General features: G+C 37.9%; 1 pseudogene; it reads right to left on the bottom strand.

Annotated features, from left to right (window-relative positions):
• LOC109257995 (eukaryotic translation initiation factor 3 subunit E-like) overlaps window positions 1-3,728 on the bottom strand; it is a 98,927-nt pseudogene extending 95,199 nt beyond the window's left edge.
• Between the last annotated feature and the right edge of the window lie 12,766 nt (window positions 3,729-16,494).

Here is a 16,494-nt window from a genome sequence, read left to right as displayed (position 1 = left end):
TTCATTCCCGAATAATACTCCGTTGTGTATGTGTGTGTGTGTGTGTGTGTGTGTGTATGTATATGTATATATATATATATATATATATATATATATATATATATATACCACATCTTCTTTATCCTTTTATCCATCGATGGACACTTGGGCTCTTTCCATACTTTGGCTATTGTTGATGGTGCTGCTATAAACATTGGGGTGCATGTGCCCCTTTGAAACAGCATACCTGTATCCCTTGGATAAATACCTACTAGTGCAATTGCTGGGTTGTAGAGTGGTTCTATTTTTAATCTTTTGAGGAACCTCCACACTGTTTTCCAGAGTGGCTGCACTAGTTTATATTCCCACCCTTTCCCATATTCTTATAATTACCTTTTTTTTTTTTGTCTTGTTTAGAGAGGTATTTGAATATCGGTTTTTGTAGGAGGAAGGTCCAAGACAAAGCCACCACTACATTCATACAAGCAAAAAATTGGCACATGAGCCCCATCAGGCACTGTTTTCTCCACAGTTGAAGCCAGTAGAAGTCTATCAACATGTAGAAATAAGCCAACTTCAAGTGTCCACTCAAAGGTAGTTTGCTTTGGAGGGAAGCAAATTTGACTTAAGTTTGGAAATGAAGGGAATTTCTCAGGAAGGAGAGGTGCTGTTTACAGTGGATTTGGGATTTCACAGGGCTCAGAAGAAGGAGGCTATCAGGTCTGGGAGCACACAGTTACACAGTGCTGAGAAAATGCCAGCAGAATTCTTACCCCAGAGCCAGAGGGCTAAGCATGACAGGGATTGGCAGCTCCATGAAACTAACTGGCCTCCAGATTACTAGCCGGTGAGAAGACCTTAGGCATTGTCAGAGACCCAGAAAGGCCAGAAGTATATGTTCTGATCTGAAGCGTTTGATCTAACTCAAAATGGAATACTGGCACAGTGTGTATCAGAATCTCTGGAAACCTTTGTCCAGTCACTTGAGGGAGAGATTTAATTTCTCTGAAAATGGAATGGAAAATTTCCTTGGGGGTCTGATTTTAATGGAAAGCCACTGATGCTGGAGAAGCAACACATAATGGAAGGCGAGAAGCAGGCTACCAAGAAGGGGTATCAAGCGTAGGTAAGAAAGGGAATTCAGAGAGCGAACTTTCCAACACACATATTACCCAGTTCCCATTTCCCCCCAGGGTTGGCTTTACTAGAAAAACTCCTAAAATGAAAGTGATTTTGTTGTCAGTTAATTGTGCTGGATGTGAAGGGTAGACAATGGAGAATATGGTGTTACTGATGAAAATAAAGTTCATTTGAACAGTATTTAGTCTCTACAAAGCACTTTTAAATACATCTGTTCCTATGAACTTCTTGATAATAAGTGGGATAGGTTCAGCATATATCTGAACCCACATTTTACAGAAGGAAAATCAAGATCAAGAAAAGATGAATAACTTGAAAACATGTTGGTGGAACACTGAGAGAGATCACCTCTCAATGCTTCCATGTTTCCAAGCTGAGTAACCTGAACACTGTCCAGTGGTGATAATGAAGCTGGTGGGTGGTGAACAGAAGCTGAGATACTGAGATGACGCTGAAGATCTGGGGACCAGAAACCGGAAAAAATTGAACTTTTTGAGGAAACAGCTATGTTAAAAACTTGGAGATAGGGTTTCCTTCATTTTCCTTTTCTTATTTTCCTTAAAAATTAATAATTATTTCTCCAAAATAGATAGCATGTCATATTAGCGTTATTTATTAAATAACACATTACTTCCTCATTGAGCCAGATGGAAACCAGCTAACCTCAAAATAATTATAATACTAACATCTACTGAACACTGTATTCCAGGGCATTCTAAATCCCTTATGTGCATTAAAGTAGACTTTTAACACTCAAATGAAGAAAGCGTTCTTGTTTTGTAAACGAGGAAGCTAAGCTTTGTCCAAGGTCATAGAATTGGGACAGGACTCAAAGACCCAAGTGGTCCAATTCTGGAGCCCATTCTTAACCACAACATGATAAAAATCAGAACAACAGAAAATAACAATACATTTAATAAGAAAATTCTAATTTTATATCAATAAAGCTAGAAAATCTTATTCATGGACCTAAAGACTATCTAAGTGGTTAGAAAAACACACCATTCTCTTAGAGAGGTTTTCTCAGTGAAGGCTTCCTTTATCCTCAAGGCCAGTGGAAAGCTGTGACAGCCTTTTGCCCTGAGCAGTAATATGACTGTGGGCTACAGTATTGGTCACAATTGGTTCCTGTCTTTTTTTATTAAGGACGCGGGTAAAATTTACTCACTAGTTGAAAGATGGAAGTATCTTTTGACTCCATGCCTTCCCACTCCTCCTCACTGGCACAATATGAGTCTGCCTTTTAGCACTTGGCCTCTCAGTTACTGGGTTGTTATCTCTTGGCCGATCTCTTCATGTCTTGGCTTCTGTCAAATTCATCCCAGGCTGCACCCAGGCTCTTGAAAGTCACTTGGATTGCGTTCACTGTCAGGGGCTCCCTACCTTCTCTCACATTAAATCCACCCTTCCCTGTGTGACTTACCAGCCTCCCTCCATTCTCTGTTACTGTATTAGCCAACCTACTGTATTTCTGACTGTATTCTATGCAGCGTGCCATCTTCTTTCCCAACTTGGCGATTTTACTCATAATCCCTGCCATCTTTTTTGTGTGTGTGCAAATCTATCCATTCCTCATGGCTTAATTCATGTCTTCCCTTCATAGTGAAGCCTGCTCTGGTGACCAAGATCCCACTAGTTTCGCCCTCCTTTCAGCTCCTATATAATATATCTTTTGTAGTATGAAATTAAATAGGTGCTTCATTATCATTATATATCATATTTAATATTATTTCAGGTAGAAGTCCTGTCTTCCTAACTCAATAGTAGCCCCTTTGAGGGCAAAGACAGATGATAATAGATAGATAGATAGATAATTTTTTTTTTTACTCTCTCCCAATGCCTAGGCTAATTGTAAGTCCTGTCTCCTGCCAAAACTTTCGTTATCATACAGGTTTTACTTTTCATTGTGCCACTCCTTCCTACTTCTGAGTCTACCTGTTCCCAAAGGTTCTCTTACCCAAAGCTATGACCCCTTCCTAGGGCAACCCACACCCAATAACGGAAGTGAGGTTATAAAGGCCTGGCCTCCTAGCCCCAAATCGGGACAGCTCTAAAAGACTGTTCCACCTCACATCAGCTGCTGGTTTTAAATTCTGGAACTGGCTGCAGGCTCTCCTCTCACATTAAACACTTTCAGGTTGATAATCTGGGGATTATGTTCCATCCTGCTACTATCTTTATGAGTACCTAGAGCTCAACAGACCCACAGATTTTTTTCCTTACATCTCTGAATTGTATTCCTTTAAGTCAATAAAGATGTTTATCTTGAGTCTTGCAAAAAAAAAAAAAAAAAAAAAGACTGTTCCACCTGCAGGGCTCCTAACCAGGTAGGCTGAGCCTTCCACATTGAGACTGTTACTTCTCAGCCTCTGGTCATTTCTCCCTCTGCCCCTTCTTGCTTCCTTGCCATCTCTTTTCCAGGTGCTGATTCCAAACCCATCCTTTGGAAAGCCTTTGGTACATGAATCTCCTTCTCAGATTCTGCTTCCTAGGGAACCCGACTTGCATGCGCAACCCTTCTCTTCCTGCCCCTCTTAAGAACTTCCATTTCCACTGTTCGCATATCTACCCCCTGAGAAGCCCCCGACAAGGGCTGAGTGAAGCTCCATCTCTCCCATAACGATGTTTCTGCCGCTTCAGTTTACACAGTTTTCTCCCACCCTGCAGCCTTCGTGTCTCTACTGTGATGATGCTGAAGAGGATGATAAGGAAAAAGAGGAGGTAATTGAAAGTTTCAGCACCACACAACTTAGCAGCTCTTTGGTTCATAATTACTAACATTGGCAACTTTAGCTTTAAAAAACACTTGTAAGTTGATGAATATGTTATAGAGTAAGCACAGGAAAACAGAAGAGCAGGGAATATGACATTTCTTTTTTCTTTTCCTTTTTTTTTTCCTGTGGTAAATAATACACTATCCACACGGTAGGAAAGGCACTTGTTGATTAATAGCTAAAACTTAAAAACCTTTGGTTGTTAAGTTTCAGATCTGAAACATTCTACATATAGCAGGCTTCTGTACAGGAGGAGCAGTGGTCCCTGAAATGTTCATAAGGAGGTGAGATTCTCCATGCTTGATGAACTACTCGATCCCATTGCCGTCCTTCTTTCTCCTTAATCCATCTGTCTCCCTTCCCCAACCTTTGTCCTCCCGGCTCTTCCAAATGTATAAACTCAATTCTCTCTACTAAGCCATTCTTTCAAGGATTTGCTAGAGTGGCTTCTGTTTGTTTGTTTGTTTGTTTTCTGGACTGTACCCTGGCCAAAAATACAGCAGGTAAACAACCAGCGCCCACTGTAATTACCTTAGTGGTTGTCTTTTCCATACAGAAATTTGCCATCCCTTGTCTATTTCCTTTACGTCTGTTACTATTTCAACTTTGGCAAACAATTCCAATCAATAACCAGTAAAAAAGAAGAGGAAGACTCAGGAACCCAGAGTTCAGAACACACTTTTCAGAAAACATTACTTGAAAAAATGTGTTTATGAATGCTACGAAACAGAAAACTCAAGGCAAAAAAAATGTAAATGTGGAGATCCACTTCTTCTTGTAGATACAGAACAAAGAATAACCCACATTATGACTGCTCATAAAAAAAATGCTGTGCAGCAACACGGGTTTCCAACAAATTTGATAACCTGTTTCTGTCTCCCCCTTTCTCCATTAAATTGAACTCTCTGAATTATTCATGAGGGCTATTTTAATGGGATAATTTTTTCTTGCAAACGCTGACACTAATACTAAGGAATACCTCTAGGTATTCATCTTGGATAAATAAGGCTCCTGGTAACTAGTTTTCTTGATGCTTCACCTTATTCAAATGAACATATATGGAAGTAACTAATGTAGACCATTTTTTTAAACACTTAATGTTTTCAATATGTTCCTCTCCATATATGTATAGTCAAACGTATGTTTACTCAAGAATTAGCCAGGATGTTGAATTAAATGAAAGTAGAGCTGAAAGTTAAGCAATTCTCAGGCGAACTGGGGCAGGGCATTAGGAAGAAATTTAAAGTCCACATTTTCCAGCTGTGAAGACAGCTCTGAATGACTTTGGGAATCGCCCATCCCTCCATAGTGCTTTGACCACATTCAGAACCAATCATTCACTTCAATGTGTACATTAGGAGTTCTTAACTCAGGATAGGAGGATTTTAGGGGGTTGGTGAATTCCCTGAAACTGTATACCAAATATTCTGTGTGTGATTTTTTTTTTCCCCTGAAAAGGAAGCTCGATGCGCTCATCAAATTCTCAGAGGGGCTCTTGTCTACTCCACTGCCAAACCCCTCTAATGTTAAGAATTTTCATTTTACAAAGAAGTAAGACTTCAAAAGTCAGGATTCTTTAGATTTCTGTGTGATGTAGGGGTGCGTGGGGAGAGTGGATGGCTATTTATCTTTTGATAAATTGAGTATTATGAAGAGTCACATGCAAGATTTCCAGGACTTGGGGAAAATTATACTTTGTGGGTGAGCTACATTTCGTTGCTTAATAAAGGTTTAATTTTTACCAACATCTGACCATTGTTTTCCAGGCGTCCCTGTAGGTCGGCTCATGTCTGTCCATAAATATTAACCCAAATCATTTGGGTTTTTTTTTTCCTACTGACACACATTAATTAAAAAAATAAGTTAAATATCCGGATGATCCTCTCTAACCTATTCTATCAGATAGCAGGTGCTAAAACACGAAGTAGTCAGATAGCTTACGCTCTAGTACAAAAAAAGAATGCTGTCATTTAATAATGTTGTAGATACCAAAGCTTCTAGGGTAATAAAGTTATTTTTATTTCAGTCGCAGTGTTAATTAAGAGCTTAAAGAAATAAAATTGTAAAGGAAATACTCATTCTCCGCCCGCCCCCCCATGCAGCTTTCTAACATTTCTAACAGTTCTGTGCTAAATGTAACAAGATTTTTAAGACACAGAGGTGACTGTCACTGCTGGAATGTGTCCTGGAGGCTTTTTCTGTCAGAGGAGATGACAGTGACTCTTCCCATGCAGATTAAGCTGGTGTTTACAGATTTGCCCTGGGTGTGCATTTTTATCCTGCTGTGATCAAGTAACACAACCTGACGAGTGCCAGACAGATCTCTCGATAAGAAAGGTTTGAATGTGCCCCCACTTTGCACAGGGCACAGCCCTGATCGGACGCCCTTGGCAAGGATCCTTTTCCTGTTCTCCTTTGCAATGAACAGTTATGTACAATTTACCTTGTCCCCTTTCCCTTTGGGTGAAGCATTGGGAATGAATGTGCAAAAGATTCAACAGCAAATTCTGTGCTGAAACTCAGATTGTTAAGTGTTGACTTTAAGAAAAAAAAAAAATCAGTATTAACATTCAATTTTTGGAGATGTCAAAGGAGGCCTGTGTGACCATGTGAGACATCTAAAAATACTTGAGTCATTTATGGTAATTTAAAAAATTTTGTTAATTTTCACACTGCGGAGTTTTCACAGACAAAATCACTGAGATAAGAAATCTTATTCTGGGCAAAAGCTAATCGGGCTCCAGATGCTGTGAGTGTAAAACCAGGAGCTGCCTGCAAGGGCACATCACTGAACCTTTCCCCCATCCCTCAGCCCTCCCACCTCCTGCCATTTCATTTTAAAGCCAGCATTTTTAATATCCATGGAAGAAAACTAGCTGTTGTCATCAAATAGTGAAACTCAGCTCTCTACATTTTGATTTCTTACTTCATTTCAGTAAGAGAAGTCCATAAAGAAATTTGTTAGGTTTTGAAAGGGATCGCATTTTTGTTTGTTTTTTATTTTTTTTCATAAGGATTGTTTAGTTCGCTGAATTAAAAACTAAACAGAAGAGCATTGCTAAAGAAGAAAATGTATTAGAGTGAAGACTCAAGTTCACAGTTCTGCCACTGTTAAGCTTTGAGATCTTGGAAAAGTCACATCCTGTCTGAGTCTGATTTGCCTTATCTGTGAAACAGGAACAAGACCTTTCTGTCCTGGGTGTCCAACCCGCTCTAGGCAACCTGTAGAATAACAAACAAAGAGCAACAGTAAAAAAGAGTTATGTAGCATTCTAGACCATCTAGCACATGTCTCTCTTTCCTACAATGCAATCAATCAATATTTGCTGATTTAATTATTAACTTTCAAAAGTATGTAAATTTAGTATTGTTAGATCCTTATCTAGACTTTGGAAAAGAGGTAAGATTTCTCATTACAACCAAATACTGGTAGCAAAAACTTTTTATTCTCAACAAATAGTGCTGGAAAAGCAGAATATTTTTTAGCACCTCCTCTTTCAAATGAAGCTTTTGGTTTGCATTTTGAAAAGAATTATTTTTAGAATAACGAATGTCATATACATGGGAGATACAGGAGAAGTACACAGAATCTTTAGAGAGTGTTTCATAATATTTTCTTTTAGTCATTACTAAATACAACTAAAAACGGAGTGCCCGTGTGGCTCAATGGGTTAAGCGTCCTACTTTGGCTCAGGTTACAATCCCAGGGTTCATGGGTTGGAGCCCAGCATCAGGCTCTGTGCTGATAACTCAGAGCCTGAAGCCTGCTTTGAATTCTGTGTCTCCCTCTGTCTCTGCCCCTCCCCCCTCAGAAATAAATAAACATTAAAAAATAAATAAATAGAGATAACTAAAACAGCCATTAACGATATTTTTCAGTTTCCAATAAATTTGATAAATTTCTGTGACTCCCAACTATTAAAAAAATTCTAAGAAACTATGATGCCTGAGAATACCTTGAGTACAATGTCATCTCTGAAGGTCTGGTAGTTTAGGCATTTATCCAGTTTTTGTTTGAGACCCATCAACTTCTAAAAAGGAGTCTAGTCCACAGCACAAATACAACAAATTAAGCTGAAGGAAAGGGAGTTGATGATTATTGCACCCTATCAGTGTGGCCATAGCTGTCTCCACCCTTCTCTTTCTTTACATGGTCTCCATTTTAGGTGAGCTGGTTTCAGGTCCCACAGCGGGTGAAGGAGGCAGGGGTCAGCTTGATTCCAAAGCCGGTAAACTTCCTTCATTATTTCCATCCCTAAAAGACAGGCCAAAAGATTACAATATTTCTCTTCATATGTGTTACTTTTTAAAGTAACATTTATTTTCATAATTTTGTCCAAAATATGTGTGTGTGTATAAGAATTAAGTTATTTGTTTTATTGACTCGAATTTTTTTTTTTCCAAAATAAGTGATGGACTGGTTAATTTATTCTTTAACTTTCTCCTACCTTTTTTTTTTTCTTTTCTGAAAATTTAGGCACTATCTTGCATTGGGTTCCTCCAGATGCTATCCTTATTGCAAGGATCTGAGCAAGCAGTTTACTTGGAAAGAGATTTCAGAAAACAACTGTGAGGTTGTAGGGATGTAGGATGGGTAAAGGAAGGGGGTCATACAGGGTGTATTAATGAACACATTGTGAGTCCCTGGCAAACTCTGTGGGACAGAATAGAACACACCTGTGAGTTAGTTTTTCCACCAGAATGAGAAGAAAGCTAGGCTATTTGTCTACCAACTCTTAAACCTTATCACTGACTGCTGCTCCCGGAAGCTATTAACCCCCAGGGATTCTGCCGGCTTCTGACACAGGTGCGCATGCTCCTGCCACCAGAGAGTCCCAGGGGAGAGTTGCAGGTGAAGAAGCCGCAGGTAGGTGCAGGAAAAGTGACCTTCCGGGGGATCTGGGCAGAGCACCTACAAATGACTGCTACCGATTCTATTCTGTGGTGAGAGGATTCCATTATCTATTCTATGATGTTTCAACAGATTTAGTTTAACAATTAAAATGAACAACAAATACACCGCAGTCAGAGAACATCTGACCCTTTTCTGTAGAGAAAAATAAATGCCAGTAGGCAGACAGAGAATAATGGGTCTAGCCTGACCTAGATTGGGAGGAATTTAGAAGTCTGTCCCCTGGGAAAGAAGGTTTTACAGTGCTCAGAGTAGCTAGGATGAGCTGAGAAAGCTTTTCAGCCCTTCACTTTAAAGAACATTATAAAATGGACGGTAGGCTTTAAAAAGTACCTATGAGGCCAGAGTTAGCAAGACTGCAAAAAGAGCCATGATATGCTGTCATTAGCTAACTAGAGCTTATAACAGTTAGTGAGAATAGAATTCAACTTGTACTTAGATTTTTATTTTGCATTAAGCTCTTGCTCTGTCTAGGGTTTTGAGCTATAAAGAAAGCAAAACATAAGTTTATAGGTATTCAGTTATAGAGAATTATTTCATTGAGGGAACGGTGAAAAAGTCCCTTGATCTTAAAATTACTTTCTCAAAAATATGAATTATATTACAGCTTCTTGGAGAAAACTATTAGAGATTTTTGAATAATGACTTTTTCCTCTGAGGGGAATTGTGCCTTCTCTTCAAGAAAAAACGCAGTATCAGGTTTTTGAAGTAAACATATTATGTTTTACACTGCCAATCATATTTAGTTAAGATGTAAGCCTTAGAGATTTGAAACTTCAAGAAACAAAATACACGTTAATGAGAAAGAAGTTGAGTGTCAGATCCTCAAATAGCAAGGTAATGCAATTTTCTCTGAGTTTGAATTTTTTGATTACTTTTTCAGAATACAATAGCATACCAAAAAAATACTTGGTATTTTTAATACCAATTTACCATTTAAATTAATAAATCAATTTATTGCTCACTGAAGAGATTTTAGGTTCTTTTAGGCATCTTTGATAAAGAAAGTCTTAGTGAAAGTTTTGGAATTAAAAAGAAATGAGGGGCACCTGGGTGGCTCAGTCAGTTAAGGGTCAGGTTGTGAGATCTCCTGGGATCTCATGGTTGTGAGATCAAGTCCTGTGTTGAGCTCTGTGCTGGCAGTGTACTTGGGATTCTCTCTCCCTCTCTCTTTGCCTCTCCCTGACTTGTACTCTTCTCTGTCTCTCTCAGATTAAATAAATAAACAGGAAAGAAAGAAAGAAAGAAAGAAAGAAAGAAAGAAAGAAAGAAAGAAAGGGAAATGAGACAAAGAGGGAAATTTAGTTGGCTTGAATTTTTGGAGGTGTGTTCTGATTATTTTTATAAAATACTTAGAAAATAAGAGAGTGGTTTTACAGAAGATATACATGCATAGAGGTGTGTGTGTGTGTGTGTGTGTGTGTGTGTGTTCTAATTATAACAGGATTCCTTTCACATTGAAAAACAATGTATAAAATGCAGAAAATAAGTTGCAAACAGTATGTGATCTCACCCCTGCCTACCTCTTCCCTGTGATTTTTGTGCTTCTCTTCTTCTCATCCACAATGCTCCAGCCATACTTGTCTCCATTCAGTTCTAGAAGCATCTTTATGCATGCCATTCTTCTGGCTAGGAGGCCCCTCTGACCGTTTCTCCCATGGCTGATATTAGGGTTCAGATTAAAAGTCCTTGTTTCTAGAAGGCCATTCATAAATACTTTGTGCAAAGTGGTTCAGCTATCTACCCCGTATTTGCTTCCTTTATGGCACTTAACACCATTTGTGATTAAATATTATCACATGTATTTGTTTATTTCTAGAGTGGGAGCTCCACAAAGGCAAAAATACTGTTTCATTGGCAAACCTCTCTGAGATCCACCGCCTGAATTAGTCTTTCATTCTTTTTCCTTGGAACGAATGAAGAAAGTGTCCGTGCAGAGGGCTTTTCACCCCTCCTCCTACTCTGGTCATGCAAAGTCCCTTTAGGACTTAACTGTCTTCTATGCCTTTGGTCCCCTTCTTGTTCCCAACGAAAGGAAGTGTCACCGTAATGAAACGATGTAAAATTATCTTAACAACAAGGATGCTACCTGACATTATAAGGAAGTTCCAGTGTGGATGAATGGAGCAGCTTCACATCATGACACACACGACTTTTTGCACTCTGGCCCAGCCCCACCTCCCACCACTCAGTCGTCTAGAGCCTAAGCTGCCACTGACGTATTTTATTCCTTTACACACTCCATTCCCTCCCTCGGGAGCAATAATAATTTAGCTCATATTTGTTGAACATTTACCTTGCCAGGCACTATACCAATTGCTTTCCCTTCATTATTACATTTAATTCTCACACAATCTGATGAAGTAATGTGATTGATCTGGTTTTACTGAGGAGTCAAATAGCATAGCCAAAGTCACACAGCTGGAATGTGGAGAAGCCAGGAGGTAAACTCAGTTCATGTGACCCTAACACCTTTGCTTCATCAACTCATCATCTGACTCACTTCTATGGAAATCACCTCAAACATTTCGCCAACAACTCCCTGTATGTAGAAAGAGCTTTCTCTCTATGTATCCTCCCAAATTCTAATCTTCCAAAAATGCACTTTGTACTAAACTCTGTTAGCCCTTAGCTCACTAGATAATTTTGCATTGAGCATCCCAGAGATAGTCTATGTAAGGCAGGAATCACAATTTTATTTTCATTTTTCATCCTGAGAACCCCTTGAGGTTCCTGGTTTACAATACACGTTCGATAAAGGTCCATTCAATGAATGAGTGAATTATTGTTCTGATTTAAACGCTCATCCGAAACAAGTCAAAAGGATCCCGTTAAGATGGATTGTTGAATGTGATGATGAACCTTGGGCAAAAAATTGCTGTGTCTGCGCTGAACAACCAGCATCTGATCAAATAAACAATCACTATATTGCCTTTGAAAACAAACCTTCTTTCCTTAAAAAAAATCGCAGCACGTGGCATTGCTCCTCAGTAAAAGTTAAATAAAATAGTTAGTTCAGCTGGTTAGAAAATGTGCTTCAAGTTTAACACCACATATCATTGTTTATACAGATGATTACTTGGGACGAACTTCAATAGAATCATGCTTTGCTCGCAAAGAAGGCGGCTTTGGCAGCACATAATGATCAGTTAGGGTGACTCATATTTTCCAGCTGAGATCAATGGACCTTAATCCATTAACACAGACTTAAATATCACCAGATAGCAAGGTATGACAGTAGAGGTAGGAGTAAGAAAGGTATGGAGTATTGAGATTGAAGAGATTTTGTTTTTCATGTTCTAATCCCTTTTCATACGCTATAGGAAAGCAGTATAATTTTAGATTTTCAATTAGTTTACCCTAGGTATTAAATGAAAACTATCTTTGTGAGTAATGTAAATTATTTTTGTTCACCTACTTCAAGCTGCTCTTTGCAGAATTTGATTTTTAAAAGTCCTTGGCAACATATTAGTAATAAGCCATTGGAAAATGTCAACAAACAGTTTCATTTTGGGGGAGGATTATAATCATCCCAGTCAATCAGATGCCTGTTAGATATTTAAATTTTAAAGGGTAAGCCAGTGAATTCACCACAAAGCAATCCACAATCAACTATTTTAAACTAAAAATAAACAATTCAGATACCTGATTAAAAAAAAAAGGTATTTGGTGGCAAAACATGATAGTGTCCTTTAGTTTAAGAATAAGATTCAGAATTTACTCTTCCTTAGTTTATCACAGTATTTGAAGTATGCATTTGCTAACAGAATTATTTTATCTACATATTTAAATTTGTTGTGTAGCTTTTCATGAATGATATGTGACATCGCATAGGTATAGACTGAGAAAGGAATCTAGGAGTTGTTTGTGAACCCATGACATATAGTCTGTGGTTTCCTTTTCATTTTTCCTCCTTTTCTCTTTCTTTCCTTCTTGGGTATATTTTTCTTATATTTTCTTGTCTACTTTGTGGATCTATGAATTTCTTCTTTTTCCATACTCTAAGAGTTATAAGCCTCTTGAGGGTGAAAACCATAGTTTATTTTTCTTGATATCCCAGGGCTTAGTCAGAGTGTGAATCATGTCCCAAATGAACATGTATTAAATGAATGAATGAATGATAATGAATGAAAGACTGACCTCCATAAGGATAACTTCACAGTGAACTTGCCTGAAAAAGCTGGATGAGCCCATTCAGAACATCGTTAGTCGAAGCAACAGAGTAAAGTAGATTGCCATATTATACTTTTAACTACTAGCAGTTTTTATATCAAATATTTTCTTCTAGACAGCACAATGATGATATGAAGACAATTATACAACTTTGCCGACAATGTTAAAGTGGACCCAAATAAATGCAGAGGTATACTCTTCCTGGATAGATTCAAAGTTGTAGAAAATGTCAATTTTCCACAAGTTAATCTCTAAATCTAAAGCATTTCTCAAAGTTTATAACAAGGTGTCTGATTTTTACAACTTGAAGGGCAAATTTTAGAGTTGAAATGGAAAATATAATTGGTAAGAATATTTTAAGAGAAAAAAAATAGAACATTGAGAACACTTTACCTCTTGGATAGCATAACACATCGTACAGATTCAGTAAGCTGAATAATATAATCTTGCCACAAAGTAGGCAACAGGGGAAGCAGGAAGACCAGTTAGGGGATTATTGCAATAACCCATGTTAACAATCCCCTGAGACTCCATGTCTTTACTAATTTGCTTGGTCAGCTTTTGCTAAATGTGCTAAAATAATCCACTGTGAGTGTAGATTAGTCCATTTCCCTTTATTTGTCAGTTATTGCTTGATAGATTTTGAAGCTATTTGCCTACGTTTGTGATCATTATTTTTTCTTTGTATCAATATGCAGTTGCTATTTCTCTTAATTAATGCTCTTTCATTTAAATTCTATTCGATTGAGATTAATATTGCCGTACTACTTTGTGGTTAATAATTTACATGGCATATCTTTTCCCATCACTTGATACTCAGCTGTTCGTGCAGTTTTACTTTAGGAGTGTTCCTGACGACCACACCTTGGTTAATTTTATTTTCTTTGTTTTCTTTACAAATTGCTAATCTCTTTAGTGGGATAGTTTTACCTATTTAATTTTAATGTGATGACTGACAGATTTAGAGTTATTTCTGCCCTGTTATTTTGTGTTATCTTGTTAGATACATAAATATTAAATATATGAATATATCATATACTATATAATATATATTCCTTTTTTTCTATACTGGTTGGGAAACTATAGATTTTTATTTATATTCTTTTGGGGATTTTCTTTTAGGTTTTTTAAGATACATGTGTATCTCTCTTAAATAGTTTCTGTCCGTCCAACCACAATAAGAGTTTTAGCATGGCTTACATTCCCATTTAACAACCTCTACTTCCATCACATTATTGTTGTTCACAGTTGTAATTTTGCCTTCTTTTAATCAAACAAAAAATGGTGTAATGTTTGTCTCAATAGTTGATATTTAATTAGTTTTGGACAGATTTTACCAATGTCGGCACACACTATCATTTCATACGCTCAACACTTTCTTCTGCATTCGTTTTTATTTTACCACAATTCCATTCTTTAATAACCACTTGAGTGATAGCTTTATTTACTTTTAAATGTTTGCAAATATCTTTTTTTCCTTACCCTCAAAGAAGAACTTGGCAGGGAATAAAATCCTATGTTGACAGATATATTTCCTCTCTGTGAGAAGATAGAATTCTACTCACTTCTGGCATGAATCAATGCCAAATAATTCTGGCAAAAAAAAAAAAAATTTGTTGCTGTTAGTTTAAATGTCACTTATTTGTAAGAAAAATATATTTTTTCTCTGGAAGTTTTTTAGATGATCTGTTTATAATTGATGATCTGGGGTATAGTTAGGTATCTAGGTGTGGATTTACTCTTTTTCTTTATTGTGCTTCTTTTTGGAGAATAATTTCAATTCTAAAAGTTGTCAATAATTACCTCTCCAAATGTTGATTTTCTGCCACTTTCTCCAATCTGTTCTGGAATTCTTATTAGATCAATATTGGAGCATTTCAATTTAATCCACAATATTTCTTAACTGCTTTTCACATCTTTATATCTTTAACTCAGTATGGTACTGTATTCCAGTTTGTTCATGTCCCTTGTGACCATAATCAGTCTTAAGGGTATCCCATATATTACATTATTTTTCATTTTAATAATTATACCTTTTATTTTCAAGAATTTAAACTTCTTTTTCGTTTTATGATTCCTTTTGACTGCTTTGTTTCATACATTGTCATTTTTTTAAAGAAACAATGTGTAGTTGCATTTCTTTGGAAATCCACAACATATTTTATTTTATTTTATTTTGAGAGAGAGAAAGAGAGCATGAGTGAGGAGGGGCAGAGAGAGAGGGAGATAGAGAATCCCAAACTGGCTCTGCACTGTCAGCTCAGGGCCCATGTGGGGGTTGAACCCACAAATTGTGAGATCGTGAGCCGAAATCGTGAGTCAGATGCTTAACCGACTGAGCCACCCAGGTGCCCCCACAGCAAATTTATTTTGAAATTGTCAGACTGTTCTCAAGGAATGAATGAATGGATTTTGAATTGTTCATTCTTTGGCATTTTTAGCATTAGTTTTTTCACATTCTAAAATTTGCATTTGCAGGTTAATTTCAATTTGGACAGATCTTACGTTTTTTCCTCTCTGTCACCTCCCCTCTTTGCCTACCTCTCCCTGCCCTTGCAGGTTTTGCACTTGCCTCTACCCAACTCCCCGGACGCTCAGCTGGGACAGTGGTTTTAAAGGCAGTTCAGAGTGCACAGCGACATTGACGGTTTGCCGATCTGGCCTCTGATTCAGCAATAGTTTGCCTTAGCTCCAGACTGGAGGCTGTGCCTGTTCCCTTTGCAGCCTGCAGCACTCCTGAAACCAAAACTCCATACAAAACATAGTAATTGGGAGGGGTTAAGGCAGCGCTTATATCTTTGTTGGCCCTGTAGGGGCCAATTCCTGACCACCTTTGTTGCTTCTGGACTCTGAGCCCAGAGAGCCCACCTACAGCCTTGGACTCTAGATTATGTCCCATTTATGTCCCAGTTTTAGTCTGAAAGAATGTTTACCTTTATTTGAAATAAACATTTCCCCCCCTCTCATCAGTGCTCTGTTTTGGGAAAAGAAAACTTTTAACCTAAAAGCTGTCAGTCTTTCTTTAAAAGGTCCCGGTTAGGTAAATAGGCAGGGCTGGGAAAGTCTGAGATCATTAGGGGCCTTATTTTATTCATTTTTTACAGGTAAGATATTACAGAAATCTAAGTAGTTTCCCACTATTTCAGAGTAAGCTGAATGAAGAAGCAAGGGTAGGGCTCAGGTCTTTATATTCCCATTTCAAACCCTGTTTTGCTACAGAATCTTTTTGTTTGTTTTGTTTTGTTTTTGTTTTTAATGTTTTATTTATTTTTGAGAGAGAAGGAGAGAGAGAGAGAGACAGAGTGCGAGTAGGGGAGGGGCAGAGAGAGAGGGAGACACACAGAATCTGAAGCAGGCTCCAGGCTCCAAGCTGTCAGCACACAGCCTGACGCGGGGCTTGAACTCACAGACCATGAGAGTATGACCTGAGCAGACGTTGAACGCTTAACCGAATGAGCCACCCAGGTGCTCCTGTTTTGTTTTTGTTTTGATCTCACTTTATTTCTAAAAAGAAAA

This window comes from Panthera pardus, unplaced genomic scaffold, assembly GCF_024362965.1.
Source record: "Panthera pardus isolate Hobbes unplaced genomic scaffold, ASM2436296v1 HiC_scaffold_16, whole genome shotgun sequence".
Lineage (NCBI taxonomy): Eukaryota > Metazoa > Chordata > Mammalia > Carnivora > Felidae > Panthera > Panthera pardus.
This window is presented reverse-complemented; position numbering and strand designations above follow the sequence as displayed.